This window comes from Chiloscyllium plagiosum, unplaced genomic scaffold (assembly GCF_037043375.1).
Source record: "Chiloscyllium plagiosum isolate Xiang-an unplaced genomic scaffold, Cpla_swu_hap1 HiC_scaffold_5, whole genome shotgun sequence".
Classification (NCBI taxonomy): domain Eukaryota; kingdom Metazoa; phylum Chordata; class Chondrichthyes; order Orectolobiformes; family Hemiscylliidae; genus Chiloscyllium; species Chiloscyllium plagiosum.
In genome coordinates, this window is record NW_028270143.1 from 112,334,110 (window position 1) to 112,348,926 (window position 14,817).

The 14,817-nt window shown below is 43.0% G+C and overlaps 1 long non-coding RNA gene across 2 annotated transcripts in view; it reads right to left on the reverse strand.

Annotated features, from left to right (window-relative positions):
* Nucleotides 1–795: 795 nt before the first annotated feature.
* LOC148150010 (uncharacterized) overlaps nucleotides 796–14,817 on the reverse strand; it is a 31,251-nt gene continuing 17,229 nt past the window's right edge. Inside the window, exons 1-3 of one of the 2 annotated variants that reach the window (XR_015757134.1) lie at nucleotides 11,741–11,840; nucleotides 11,191–11,325; nucleotides 796–1,976 (exon numbers count right to left, since the gene is read on the reverse strand). This is a non-coding gene — a long non-coding RNA (uncharacterized LOC148150010). Of the gene's footprint in view, nucleotides 1,977–11,190; nucleotides 11,326–11,740; nucleotides 11,841–14,817 lie in introns of those variants that run through there. The other variant, XR_015757135.1, reaches the window with a different exon arrangement.

The window sequence follows — 14,817 nt, forward strand, 5'->3', positions numbered from 1 at the left end:
ACAGCAAAGAGATAAATCTTAGTAACATGGTGAAAAGACAACAATCTCTCCCTCAATGTCAGAAAAACAAAGGAGCCTGTCATCAATTTCTGGAAGCTGAGTGGAGTACATGCCCCTGTCTGTATCAATGGTGCTGAGGTGGAGATGGTCGACAGCTTCCAGTTTCTAGGAGTGAATATCGCCAACAATCTGTTCTGATTCTTCCATGTCGATGCTACTCCAAGAAAGCACATCACCGCCTCTATTTCCTCAGAAGGATAAGGAAATTCAGCATGTCAACAAGGACTCTCACCAATTTGTATAGATACACCATAGAAAGTAATCTGTCTGGATGCATCACAGCTTGGCATGGCAACAGCTCTGCCCAAGACCACAAGAAATTACAGTGTTGTGAATGCAGTCCAGTCCATCACACAAACCAGCCTTCCACCCATTGACTCCATCTATACTTCCCACTGTTTCAGGAAAGCAGCCAACATAATCAAAGACCCCCTCCCACCCTGGTTATAATCTCTTCCACTCTATTCCATTGGGCAGAAGATACAAAAGTTCGAAAACACATACCAATAGATTTAAGAACACCTTCGTCCCTGCTGTTATCAGACTTATGAAAGGACCTCTCATATATTAGAATCGATCTTTCTCTGCATCTTCACTGTAGCTGTATTCTGCACTCTGTTCTATTACCCTGACATACTTGTGGATGGTATGATTTGTCTGGGTACCACACAAAACAATACTTTTTCACTGTATCTCAGTACATATAGCAATAATAAATAAAATAAAATAAAAATCCACATTTCCAAAGTTTTTATTTATTTTTAGGTTTCTTACATTTTTTTGAGGACTTGCATTTCACTGGATGGACAAGTATTTGGTGCCAATCCCTGAATGACCTTGAAAATGTGATGTTCAGCTGTCTTCTTGAACTATTGCTATCCTTAGGGGTCCAGGTACACCCCAGAACTCTTAGTAACGGTTTTCCAGTATTTTAAACCAGCAACAGCAACAGAAGGAATAACAATACAGGTTCAAGTCAGGGTGGTGAATGATATAGAGTTATGGAGAAATAGTGTCTTACAGCCTGGAAAGAGGCCTTTCAACCCATCATATCAGTGCTCATCATCAAGCATCTACTCCCATTTTCCAGCACCTAGCCCCTAGCCTTAAATGATATTGTTCTTCAAGTATTGTCTAATAATAACTTGAAGGGGAACTTGCAGTTGGTGATATTCCCATGTACTTGTTTCCCTAAACCTTCCAGATGATAAAGGTTATGTACCAAACAAAAAAAAAACGAAGAATTGTGAACTCTGGAAATTGGAAACAAAATCATAAATTGCTGGAAAATCTCAGCTCAACTGAGTTCTGAAGAATGGCCACTGGATTCAAAATGTTAACTCTGGTTTCTGTTCACAGACCTGCTGAGTTTTTCCACTAATTTATGATTCTGTATGTAGAGAAACTACAGAAGGTGGTGTGCACAACCCAGACGAACACAGAAGCCACGTTCCCATCCATGTACTCCATCTACACTTCTCATTGACCTGGAAAAACTGCTAACATCATCAAAGATCCCTCCCACTCCAGTAATACACTCTTCTAACCCTAGCAAGTTTTGAGAAGATTTGTAGCTCAGGTTGAGGTTCTGGATGTAGGTTTGCTCGCTGAGCTGGAAGGTTCATTTTCAGACGTTTTGTCACCATATTAGGTAACATCTTCAGTGAGCCTCTGGATGAAGCACTGAGGGTGTAGCCAGCTTTCTATTTAGATGTTTGGGTTTCCTTGGTTTGGTGATGTCATTTCTTGTGGTGATATCATTTCCTGTGGTGATGTCATTTCCTGTTCTTTTTCTCAGGGGGTGGTAAATGGGATCCAAGTCAATGTGTTTGTTGATAGAGTTCTGGCTGGAATGCCATGCTTCTAGAAATGGGGTTGAGGAAGAACACCATTTCGACTGGGACAACACATCCATCCTAGGACAAGACAAACAGAGACATGCATGAGAATTCCTAGAAGCATGGCATTCCAACCAGAACTCTATCAACAAACACATTGACTTGGATCCCATTTACTACCCCCGAGAAAAAGAACAGGAAATGACGTCACCACAGGAAATGACATCACCAACCCAAGGAAACCCAAACATATAAATAGAAAGTGGGGGAGGCTCACTGAAGATGTTACCTAGTATGGTGATGCAACATCTAAAAACAAACCTTCCAGCTCAGCGAGAACTCTTCTAACCCCTTCTACATCCAGAACTCTTCTAACCCCTTCCATCAGGCAGAAGACACAGAAGCTTGAGTACATGCACCAACAAGTTCAAGAACAGCCTTTTCCTTACTGTTATTAGATTGATGAGTGGACCCCTCTAATTTAAAATCTAATGTTGATCTTGCTTTTGTGCACCTCCTGTGCAGCTGTAACCCTGCATGCCTCACTCTGTCGAAGCATCCTATGATCTGTATATCTTTGTTTTTTATGATCTGCCTGTACTGCTTGCAAAACAAGACTTTTCACTGTACCTAGGTACATGTGGCAATAAAAAATCAAATCAACTCCAACCAGTATGTGTTTGAGACCCATCGTTCTGTCACTTCCTGAAGATAATTACCTTAGGACACTTTCTTCATGACTCCTTCTCCTGTTACAGAGCTAAGTTTTGAACATTTTTATCTTTTATTTATAACAGAATTGAGTTCTGATTTACAGTCCAGAGAATATGTATCTTGCCTACTCTGGTTAGATCACTGTATTTACTGTGGCACAGGCCAAGGGACTTTAGGTGAATAATGTTTGCTTAGTTTAGCCAAGTGAAGAGAGGGCTTAACCTTAGTGTTCCCAAAAGCCAGGTTCATCAGAAGTCTCATCATCAAAGAACTTCAAGTCTTCATTCCCCAAAGTACAGCTAGTATTTTCTTTTACTCTTCCTGCAATTTACTCAAGGGAGTATGTTGGCAGCAGCAATAATTCCGGTGTTCTTACACGTTTTAAAGTTACATTAATTCTTTTTTGAAAATTGCCTTAGGATAATTTGATGAGATGGAGTTTACCTTACCTGCTTCAACCTGATAAATGTTTGATAATGTTATAGTGGCTTGTAGCTGGCCTGTAGGGAAAATGGGAGTGGATTAGATCAGTGGCTACATTGTGGAATAGATCGTGAATTGTCATTTGACCTCGGCACACTGTAGACAGATTAATATTGAACAAATTCCAACTTCAAGGACAGAGATAGATGGACCAAGGGACTGATGGATAGTGTACACCACCCCATTACAGGAAACTACTGTTCCATAAGAATAGTAATGCATTAGAAATGGTTTCAGCCTGTTAGGAAAATGAAAATGGTCTTCTCTGTGTCAGTTCTAATCCTCTGCAATGCTAAGGAGATATTCATTTGCAAAGAACATTGAAGTGCTTTTTACAAACTTAGTCTTACCGGAATATGAATAGGAATTACAGAAATGTTCTAAGTTCAATAGTTACAACAACAATCGCTTGCATTTATATAGTTAGCCAATTGTCGTAAATCAAACTGCTTCAGAGAAGCATGATCCAAAAGGTACCTGTTAGTAAGTTAAAGCTGTAATGGTGCAGTGGTAGAGGTGGACTGAAAGTTGCTGTGTCAGGTTTGGGTCTGGTGGTGAGGAGGAATCGCAGAGGAATAGTCACCAACGTGACAAGGGCACAGGAAATGGACAAGTGGCAGGTAGGCAATGCAGGCCTCAGCCTCAGCATGGGTTTGGTGGAAGTGGAGCTACATGGACATGTAAGACAGCCAGATTCTGGATCAATGGTGCTGAAGCTCCTCGATGCTGCCTGAACTGCTGTGCTCTTCCAGCACCATTGATCCAGAATCTGGTTTCCAGCATCTGCAGTCATTGTTTTTACCATGTAAGACAGCCAGTCAGGGTTCAGAATACATGGGGTTGGGGAGAGGGCAGTGAGGGATTATAACCCAAAACAGCGTAGGATAAGGTGCTACTGTGCGCAAAATGGACAGTACCAGTGAGGAACTGCTCCTCTAGTGATAGGTTGATTCTCTCCCATGTTTACTCTTTTAGGCAAGTCCTTAATGAGTTGGGATTTATGTAAGGGTAAGGGATGGGTGGCAGGGTACTTGTGTGCAACTGCTGGGGGGGAGGCAGGAGGTTGCAAGAAGGGTGTAGGGCTAGTAGGATGTGGTGGAGGGCAAGGACTAATCTGCACATGGAGGGAGCACAAAACTGCAAGGGGAAAGAGAAATCTGGAGGAGGCTGGAGGAGGGGTGAGGGGAATAATGCTGGAAGAGGTTTGCAAGAGGCATAGGGGAGAGGAAAGCTGAAGGAGCAATGTGAGTCAAGGGAAACTGCAAGGAAGAGGAGACTGCAAGAGTGTTATCAAGAAAGAGTGCAGACTCACAAATCTGGAGGGTAGGGTAGGGTACGAGGTTGCAGAGGGACAACACTCTGTGAGTTTGTTGCAACCCAGAATAAAGCTAGACAATTGGTCAACACCCCTGCCATTGGACTCAATGTCCACTCCTTCGATCAGTCTGGCTACAGCAAAGTTAGGACAGCATCTCCCCTCCACCAGGACAAGAACAGAGCACAGAGTCATAGAGTCATACAGCATGGAAACAGATACTTCGGTCCAATCAGTCCACACTGACCATAATCCCAGACTGAACTAGTCCTACCTGACTGCTCCTGATTCATATCCCTCCAAACATTTCTTATGCATGTTCTGATATAAATATCTTTTAAACATTATAACTATACCTGCATCCACCACTTCCTCTGGAAGTCCACTCCACACACGAACCACTCCCCAAGTAAAAAATTGCCCCTTTTTAAATCTTTCTCCTCTCACCTTAAAAAATGCCCTCTAGTTTTGAAATCCCCCAGCCTAGGGAAAAGACACCTGCCATTCACCTTATCAAAGCCCCTCATGATTTTATGCACCTCTATAAAGTCACCCTTTAGCCTCCTACACTCCACTGACAAATGTCCCAGTGTCTCTAGCCTCAAACCCCCCAGTCCTGGCAACATCCTGATAAATCTCTTCTGAACCCTCTCCAGCTGAATAATATCCTTTCTGTAACAGGGAGACCAGAACTAAATGCAGAACTCTAGAAGAGGCTTCACCAATGTCCTGCATAACCTCAGCAGCAGTCCTGTGGGAAAAATCAGATCTCCAAATTTCTCCCTGTTTATACAACATCTTGACATGGAGAAGTATCGCTGCTCCCTCATTATCATGAGGCCCAGGTCTTGGAATTCCTTTCATGATGCGCTACCCAGAAATCAGCTGTGTCAGAACGGGAGCACTCTGACGCCTGGATCTGATGAATCTGATGCCACAAATGCCAACACATAATTGAAAGCTTAGTGCAGTATGAGGCAACTATCCACTGTCAGTTGGTGCACTCCTTCAAATGGGATGTTAAACCAAGATCCTAGCTCCCCCTCTCAGCTATGCAGTGTTATGACATGGCGGTAAACACCTCGGCAAATTAAACCCAACACCCAGCAAAGCTCATCTCACCTCGTAATCTGTTAAAGTAAGAATGACAGAGAACCCCGAAATTCTACTATTTGAAAAAAAAAATACCAATTTACTGTTTAACTCTAAATGTGAACGTTAAACAACAACTATTCACAACTCTAAGCCCCCCTTTCCTTTAAAGGTCTGTTATCCACCTCCAACTCTATAACAATATACTGATCCAATAAAAGCCCAGATGAAAACTACATCAACTTAATTTTCAAAACCAGACCACGGCTGTTGTTGTCAGTGTCTGTCTTTCTCTGGCTGTGGATCTCCCCGGGTCATAGAACATAGAACATAGAACATGGAACATAGAACATAGAACATAGAACATGGAACATAGACCATGGAACATAGAACAGTACAGCACAGAACAGGCTCTTCAGCCCGCGATGTTGTGCCGACCACTGATCCTCATGTATGCTCCCTCAAATGTCTGTGACCATATGCATATCGAGGAGTCTCTGAAATGTCCCCAATGACCTTGCTTCCACAACTGCTGCTGGCAACGCATTCCATGCTCTCACAACTCTCTGTGTAAAGAACCCACCTCTGACACGCCCTCTATACTTTTCTCCAACCAGCTTAAAACTATGACCCCTCGTGTTAGTTATTTCTGCCCTGGGAAATAGTCTCTGGCTATCGACTCTATCTATGCCACTCATTATCTTGTATACCTCAATTAGGTCCCCTCTACTCCTCCTTTTTCCATTGAAAAAAGTCCAAGCTCAGCCAACCTCTCTTCATAAGATAAGCCCTCCAGTCCAGGCAGCATCCTGGTAAACTCTTCTGAACCGCCTCCAAAGCATCCACATCTTTCCTATAATAGGGCGACCAGAACTGGACGCAGTATTCCAAGTGCGGTCTAACCAAAGTTTTATAGACAAGATCTCACGACTTTTAAACTCAATCCCCCTGTTAATGAAAGCCAAAACACCATATGCTTTCTTAACAACCCTGTCCACTTGAGTGGCCATTTTAAGGGATCTATGCACCTGCACGCCAAGATCCCTCTGTTCCTCCACACTGCCAAGAATCCTGTACTCAGCTTTCAAATTCGACCTTCCAAAATGCATCACCTCGCATTTATCCAGGTTGAACTCCATCTGCCACCTCTCAGCCCATCTCTGCATCCTGTCAATGTCCTGCTGCAGCCTACAACAGCCCTCTATACTGTCAATGACACCTCCAACCTTTGTGTTGTCTGCAAACTTGTTGACCCATCCTTCAATCCCCTCATCCAAGTCATTAATAAAAATTACAAACAGTAGAGGCACAAGGACAGAACCCTGTGGAACACCACTCACCACAGACTTCCAGGCAAAATGCTTTCATTCTACTACCACTTGCTGTCTTCTGTTGGCCAGCCAATTCTGTATCCAGAAAGCTAGGTTCCCCTGTATCCCATTCCTCCTGACCTTCTGAATGAACCTACCATGGGGAACCTTATCAAATGCCTTGCTGAAGTCCATATACACCACATCCACAGCTCGACCCTCATCAACTTTTCTAGTCACATCCTCAAAGAACTCGATAAGGTTTGTGAGGCATGAGTGCCTCTCACAAAGCTGTGTTGACTGATTTAATCAAGCCATGCTCTTCCAGATGGTCATAAATCCTATCCTTCAGAATCCTTTCCAACACCTTGCAGACGACAGACGTGAGACTGACTGGTCTGTAATTGCTGGGGATTTCCCTATTTCCTTTCTTGAAGAGAGGAATTACATTTGCCTCTCTCCAGTCTTCAGGTACAACTCCAGTGGAGAGCGCGGATGCAAAGATCTTCGCAAGTGGTGAAGCAATTGCATTTTTCGCTTCCCAAAGCAGCCGAGGACAAATCTGGTCTGGGCCTGGCGACTTGTCAATCTTAATGTTTGACAAAATTTTCAGCACATCAGCTTCCTCTGTCTCTATCCATTCCAGCTTGCACACCTGCTCTTCAGTCACCTTCAGTCTTTTGCTGCAAAGATGCTTCATATGAAAAGGTACCTTTGACAGAGAGTGTTTTGAATGGCAGTCTCTCTCTCTAGGTGGCAGGTTGCTCTCTCTGTGGCTAACTTCCAAAATGCCAGCATATTTATACCCCAAACACCAATCGCTTCATTGGTCTGATGTTGTCAAACTTTAAAATTCAAATTCGATTTGGTTTTGGTATCCTGGGGCATAATTCAAACTTGTCAAGAGTGTGGTGCTGGAAAAACACAGCAAGTCAGGCAGCATCCAAGGAGCAGGTGAATCAACATTTCAGGCATCAGCCCTTCACCAGGCTTCCTGCTGTGCTTTTCTAGCACTACACTCTCCACTCTGATCTCCAGCAACTGCAGTCTTCACATTCTCTTAGCATAATTTAAACTAGTTAAATTTGAACTATTGTAAACAAAGCAGTCAAATGTTATATATTTTCAATTTTCCAGTACACTGTAAGACTGCTACTCAGTCACATGACAAGTCCCTGCAAACTCTCACTGCCAACAAATTTCACTCTTCCTTAAAAGTACAGTACATGCCCTCAACTTCATAACAATAGAAATATCCCAAAGCATGGCACTAGTTAAAAACATCTGGGGAGTTATTCCACATATCTGTACCAGTACCTCTCAACCAGATTCAGATAACACTCTTTTTTGGGGTGGGATCTTGCTGTGTATAAAGTAGTTATCTCATTATCCTGATTACAACAGCAACTGTACTTCAATAGTATTTACATGCACACAAGTTAGGAGCAAGAGTCATCACCCTTTTTGCCACTTCATGTCTGATCTGATTTGATCTCAAATCTATATCCTTATGTATCCCCTGACCCCAATGACTTTGCGCCCCTTTCTCCAGGCACAATATATCCACCTTTGGCTTAAAAGCATTCAATAACTCCAACTTTCACCGCTCCCTGAAGTACAGAGTTCCAATGTCCCTCATAGAATCATACAGTACAGAGTGGACCTTTAACCCACCAAGACTGGACTGCCAAAATTTCATTCTACACTAGTCCCACTTCCCAACAATAAGTCCATAAACTTGAAATTATAAAAATTTCAAGGGCTCATTCAAGCATTTTGTAATGATTGTGAGGTTACCCACCTCAACTACCCTCCCAGGCCACGCATTCCAGACACGTACCACCCTCTGGGTCAATAGAGACTTCCTCAAGATCCCTCTAAATCTCTTACTTTTCACTTTAAAAGGTGCCCCTTGTCATTGTCCCTTCAATTAAGGGAACATTTGCTCTCTGAAAGAAAATAAATCCTCCTCATCTCTGACTTAAATGGGGAATCTCCTTATTTCTAAATAAATTGCAGGTGTTCGACAAAGTTCCCCATGGGAAACTGGTGAGTAAGGTTAGATCCAATGGAATGTCGATTTTACTGCTCCTCGAAATCTGCCTGAACTGCTGTGCTCTTCCAGCACCACTAATCCAGAATCTGGTTTCCAGCATCTGCAGTCATTGTTTTTACCTAGATCTCATGGAATACAGGGAGAACTTGCCATTTGGATACAGAACTGGTTCAATGATAGAAGACAGAGGGTGCTGGTGGAGGGTTGTTTTTCAGACTGGAGGCCTGTGACCAGTAGAGTGCCACAAGGATCGTTGCTGGGTCCACTACTTTTCATCATTTATATAAATGATTTGGATGTGACCATAAGAGGTACGGTTAGTAAGTTTGCTGATGACACCAAAATTGAAAGTGTAGTGGACAGCGAAGAAGGTTACCTCAGATTACAGTGGTCAGAAGGGCCAATAGGCTGAGAAGTGGCAGATGGTGTTGAATTCAGATAAATGCGAGGTGCTGCATTTTGGGAAAGCAAATCTTAGCAGGACTTATACACTTAATGGTAAGGTCCTAGGGAGTGTTATAGCTCCTTGAAAGTGGAGTCGCAGGTAGATAGGATAGTGAAGAAAGCGTTTGGAATGATTTCTTTTATTGGTCAGAGTATTGAGTACAGGTGTTGGGAGGTCATGTTGTGGCTGTACAGGACATTGGTTAGGCCACTATTGGAATATTGCGTGCAATTCTGGTCTCCTTCATATTGGAAAGATACTTGAAACTTGGAAGGGTTCAGAAAAGATTTACAAGGATGTTGCCAGGGTTGGAGAATCTGAGCTACAGGGAGAGGCTGAACAGACGGTTTTCCCTGGAGTGCGGAGGCTGAGGGGTGACCTTATAGAGGTTTACAAAATTATGAGGGGCATGGATAGTGTCAAAAGACAAAGTCTTTTCCCTGGGGTGGTGGAGTCCAGAACTAGAGGGCATAGGATTAGGGTGAGATGGGAAAGATATAAAAGAGACCAAAGAGGCAACTTTTTCACCCAGAGGGTGGTACGTGTATGGAATGAGCTGCCAGAGGAAGTGGTGGAGGCTAGTACAATTGCAACATTTAAGAGGCATTTGGATGGTAAATGAATAGGAAGGATTTGGAGGGATATGGGCCAGGTGCTGGCAGGTGGGACTAGATTGAGTTGGGATATCTGGTCGGCATGGACAATTTGGACCAAAGGGTCTGTTTCCCTGCTGTACATCTCTATGACTCTATAACTGTATAACCTTAAAATACTTCCAATTCACTCCCCACCAGGGGAAACTTACTCACTGTAGCAACATTGTCAACACCCATCAGGATCACCTCTTATCTACTAAACTCAAACAGATACAAATCAAATTAGATGGCTCGACACCACTTTGGGACATCTGGAGGTCATACAAGGTGCTACATAAATGCAATTGCTTGTTTTCTTTCTCTAACACCATGTTGGAGTGTGCTATTTCATGAAGGTGACTAACACTGAGTTTGGAGAACAACTATTCTTGGAACATTTTTGTCAAAAAAAGGTTCTCTCACTTTCCGAGAAGATATAATTGGAAAAGACTAGATTTTCTTCAGTGTTGGGCATACGGATAGAAACTGAAGATATAAAATAATAAAAGCAGAAATTGCTGGAGAAGCTCAGCAGGTCTGGCAGCATCCGTGGAGAGAAAGCAGAGTTAGTATAAGAACAATCACTGGCCTCGAAACATTAACTTTGCTTTCTCTTCACAGACACTGCTGGACCTGCTGAATTTCTCCTGCAATTTCTGATCTTCAGCATCCACGGATCTTTGTTTCATTTTGATATTAAATGATGCTGTGTTTGAAGAGGGAAGGTTTTTGGTTCAAATCTTCACTCATCCGAATTGTATATTTCAGTTTCCCTCCAAGTATAAAACCAATTGTTGCTCAGGCAGGACATGTCGGTTAACTAAGTTACACTTGCAGCTTTTGAAATCCAAGAACAAACACAAATAAGCTTCATTCTGATCAGGGCAACTGAGATTTCGATTCATTAGTTAGCAGAAGAATTGGAAGGTGTTGATTTCTTTGGACTGTGTGTTCTGGTACGATAGGCAAATATATAATCTTCACTGATTAGAAATTCAGAACCTCCTCATAATTAGCACCTTGTGAATTTATTCTGGCAGCAATGCTGTGGCATATTGAGGGAGGAAGTGGGACTAATTGGATATCTTCTTTCAAACAATCCCATACACGTGATCCGTTTAGCAACAGAGAAATGAGACTGCGTGATTTCATTCCTGGACCCTATTCTAATATTCAATGAGATTCTGGCTCCACGTTATCCACCTCAATGTCCTTGTGTTTACAATTATCGATCATTCTCACCTCTAAGACTAACGCCTACTCAGCAATGTTCTTTCAAAGCTGTGGGGCCAAGTGCTGCCACTCTGAGATTCTGATACTGTCAGCAGCATTGACTTCCAGACTCGGAGTTCGCTTCCACGCACAGACATCCAAGGTCTGCACAGAAGAAACAAAAATTATTGGGAACACTGCTAAGCAGGCATGGATTAACATTTAGGGACAAAAAAACTGCAGGTACTGGAGTCCAAAGTAGACAGGCAGGAGACTGGAAGAACACAGCAAGCCAGGCAGCATCGGGAGGTAGGGAAGTCGATGTTTCGGGTGTAACTCTTCTTCAGCACTGGGCACAAGTGTGGAGGGAGCTGCAGATAAAGGGGGAGGTAGGGGCAGGGTGGTGAAGGGGGGATAGGTGAAGACAGATAGAGGGTACGACCTGGTTGGCAGTGGGAGGAATGAATCCGGTTGGTTGCAGGGAAGAGTGGAAGGGAGGGGGAGGGGGAGGGGCTGGGAAGGGAGTTAGGGGATGGGAAGACAGGTTACGCAGAAGAGTTCCGGAATAATGATTGCTTACTTCAGACACAGAGGTGGAGGATTTACCCTCCTCAGAGGGTAGTGAATCTGTGGAATTCTTTACTGTTGGGGGCTGGGATCATTAAGTATGTTCAAGGCTGAGAGAGAGAGAGATTTTTAATCAGTAAGGCAAGCAAGAGTTACAGGGAAAAGGCAGGCAAGTGAAGCTGAGAGTTATCAGAAATTGCTGGAGAAATTCAGCATTTGTGGAGAAAAAGCAGAGTTAACATTCTGAAGAAGTGTCACTGGGCCTGAAGTGTTAACTCTGATTTCTCCTCATACCTCTTGATGCTTTTTCCCATTGAAATTGCTGTTTGAATAAACAGCCTGAAGTTTGGCCTGTCATCTGAACAGATGAATTACACTCATATATTGATGTTTGGTATTGTTTGCATTAACTTCAAATAGTCTCCCAAGGTGAATGGGGGATGGTATCTGACTGGAGAATCAACATTAGTTGCACCATTGCTCTGGATCAGTTTCAGCTGTTCTCCAGCAGCACCTTTGCATACATTTGAAGTCAGTCTTTCTGGGCTGATGCCAACATGCCTTCAGCTCTCGGGGATGAGCGAGTGGCATGTCGAACCTGTAACTGAGAGTGGGTGTGATATATATTTCTAAAAAAAAAAGACTACCTGTATAGAGTTGCCAGACAGTTAATATGAAGACTCAGAAAGTAGGGCTTGTGTAGTCTCAACAACTTTGTGAGGGAAGGAACAAAATGTTCATATAACCAGGCTCCATTAAAGGGTGAAACTAACAGTTTAAAACAATAAATCTGGTGGCTCTCATGTCCTCATTTGGGTTAAAGATACCTTCTAAGCCAAGCTGTTAAAGTTGAAGGTAGGGACCCTAAATTGCTGCAGGAAACAAGCCATGTTTCCAAAATTTCAAGAGGCAATCGTGCAACCCCTAGTGAAATGATCTTGGCAAATGTTTTGAGCTCTCTACACTGTGTCTTTGGACTATTCATTGAAGCTATTGCTAAGGATGAGTTTGGACTGCTGTGACAATCCAGAGTCAAGACTTTAAGGTTGATCAGATTTGTTCTCCCTGTCTCCCTCCCTTCTCCACAGCCTGAGTTCTGTGCATGGTTTGCCTTATACTCAATGGGGGTAGCACGCTGACCTCAAAATCACAAAGTCCCACCAGGCCTCAGGCACAAAAACCCAGATAGAGAACACTGCAGTGTCAATATTACTGTCCTTCACCTGAAAGGTGAAACTGAGGCCTCAGCTCCTCGCTTGGGCGAATGTATAAGCTTCCTTGGCATTAATTTGGGCAAGAGCAGAGGATCCAGCTAACACTTAACTTCAATAGGTCATTATCATAGATCTGTTTGTTGGTAATTGCTTTGTGTGCACTGCCACAGTTCCTATATTACAACTGTGACTACATTCAGAAGTATTCATTGGCTAGAAAGCACTTGGGAGGCACTTGGTAGTTGTGAAACGTGCGATGTAAATGCAATTTTTTGTGCTGTTGTTTGTCAGTTGAAATGTATACCTGTCCAATTCCTTTTGTCCACTGATGTTCCCAAATTGTGAAATGGAGCAATAAGTACATTATCATGTGTCTTGAATTGCCATACTCCATTTTTATGTATCCAGAATGACAGTGCCAGTTAGAAAACTGGCATGTACTTTTTCCAATGGAGCATAGAGCTTGAGGGGTGCCCTTTATGAAAGTTTACAAAATCATGAGAGGTATGAGGTTAATGGGAGATGCCTTTTCCCTAGGATGGGGGATTTCAAGACTAGGGGGCATATTTGATTTGATTTGATTTGATTTATTGTGGTCATGTGTAGCTAAGTGCAGTGAAAAGCTTTGTTTGTGAGCAGTACAGGCAGATCATAGGCAGGTCTTAGGGGGCATAGACAGAGTGTGGCCTACAGGTTACACTGCATAAGAGGTGTGCGAAGCTTGATCAACATTAACAAGATCAATATTATTTAAAGTTAGGGAGCTCATTCATCAGTCTAATAATGGCAGGGAAGAAGCTGTTCTTGAACCTGTTGGTACGTGTGATTAAGCTTCTGTATCTTTGTCAGATGGAAGAGATTGTAGGAGAGTATTACAGGAATGGAATGGGTCTTTCATGATGTCGACAGCTGTTCCGTGGCAACAAGATGCATAAATGGAGTCTATGGATGGAAGGTTGGCTTCTGTGATGGTCTGGGCCGTGAACACACACTTCTGTAGTTTCTTCCTGTCCTGTGCAGAGCAATTGTCCCTGGACAGTATGCTTTCTATTTTTAAGGTGCGAAGAAAGAGATTTAAAAAAGACACGAGGGACAAATGTTTTACACAGAGGGTGGTTCGTGTGTCAAACGAACTGACACAGGAAGTGGTGGATGCGGGCACAGTAACAACATTTAAAAGTCACTTAGGTAAGTGCATGAATAGGGAAGGTTTGGAGGAATATGGGCCAGGACTGGGCAGATAGGACTAGTTTAGTTTGAGATTACATTCGGCATGGACTGTTTGAACTGAAGGGTCTGTTTCCGTGCTGTATGAGTCTATGACTGTATTAAGCAATGACTGGATTTACTCCAGGGTAAAAAATAATAGACTCAAGTAATAATTGATCTCAGGGATGAATTGTTCTGCCACCTCTCCCCCCGCCTCCCTGCCAGACATTTTGCCCAAATATCTTCCATGTTACATAGACATTACGTGCCTTTGGGAGAGGGCTTAATGTGAACAGTCGAATGAGCCTTTTCTCAAATGTTCCTTTCTCCCTTAAACATCAGAAGTACCAGCAGAAGGCCTGGGACAGCCATTCCCTGGTGAATTGAGAACCACAATCGACAGGGTCATTACCTGAGCTGTCAAAGGCCTGTCACAATTTCAGCCTCTCAAAAGTCAAGCCCCTACTTTTTGTCAAAAAACCTGGTTGCAAAGACTTGACCTTTACAAGATTATATATGACAGTAGGTAAAGTTATCATAGTCCTGCTCTCCTGTCAGATAGAGACAATTAAAATGATGGTTTAACCTGAGGATCACCATAGGGTCAAAGGGTGAGGTTAAGAAGGTAGGACTTTCACAGTAACGTCAGCTGGTATGGGAATTGAGC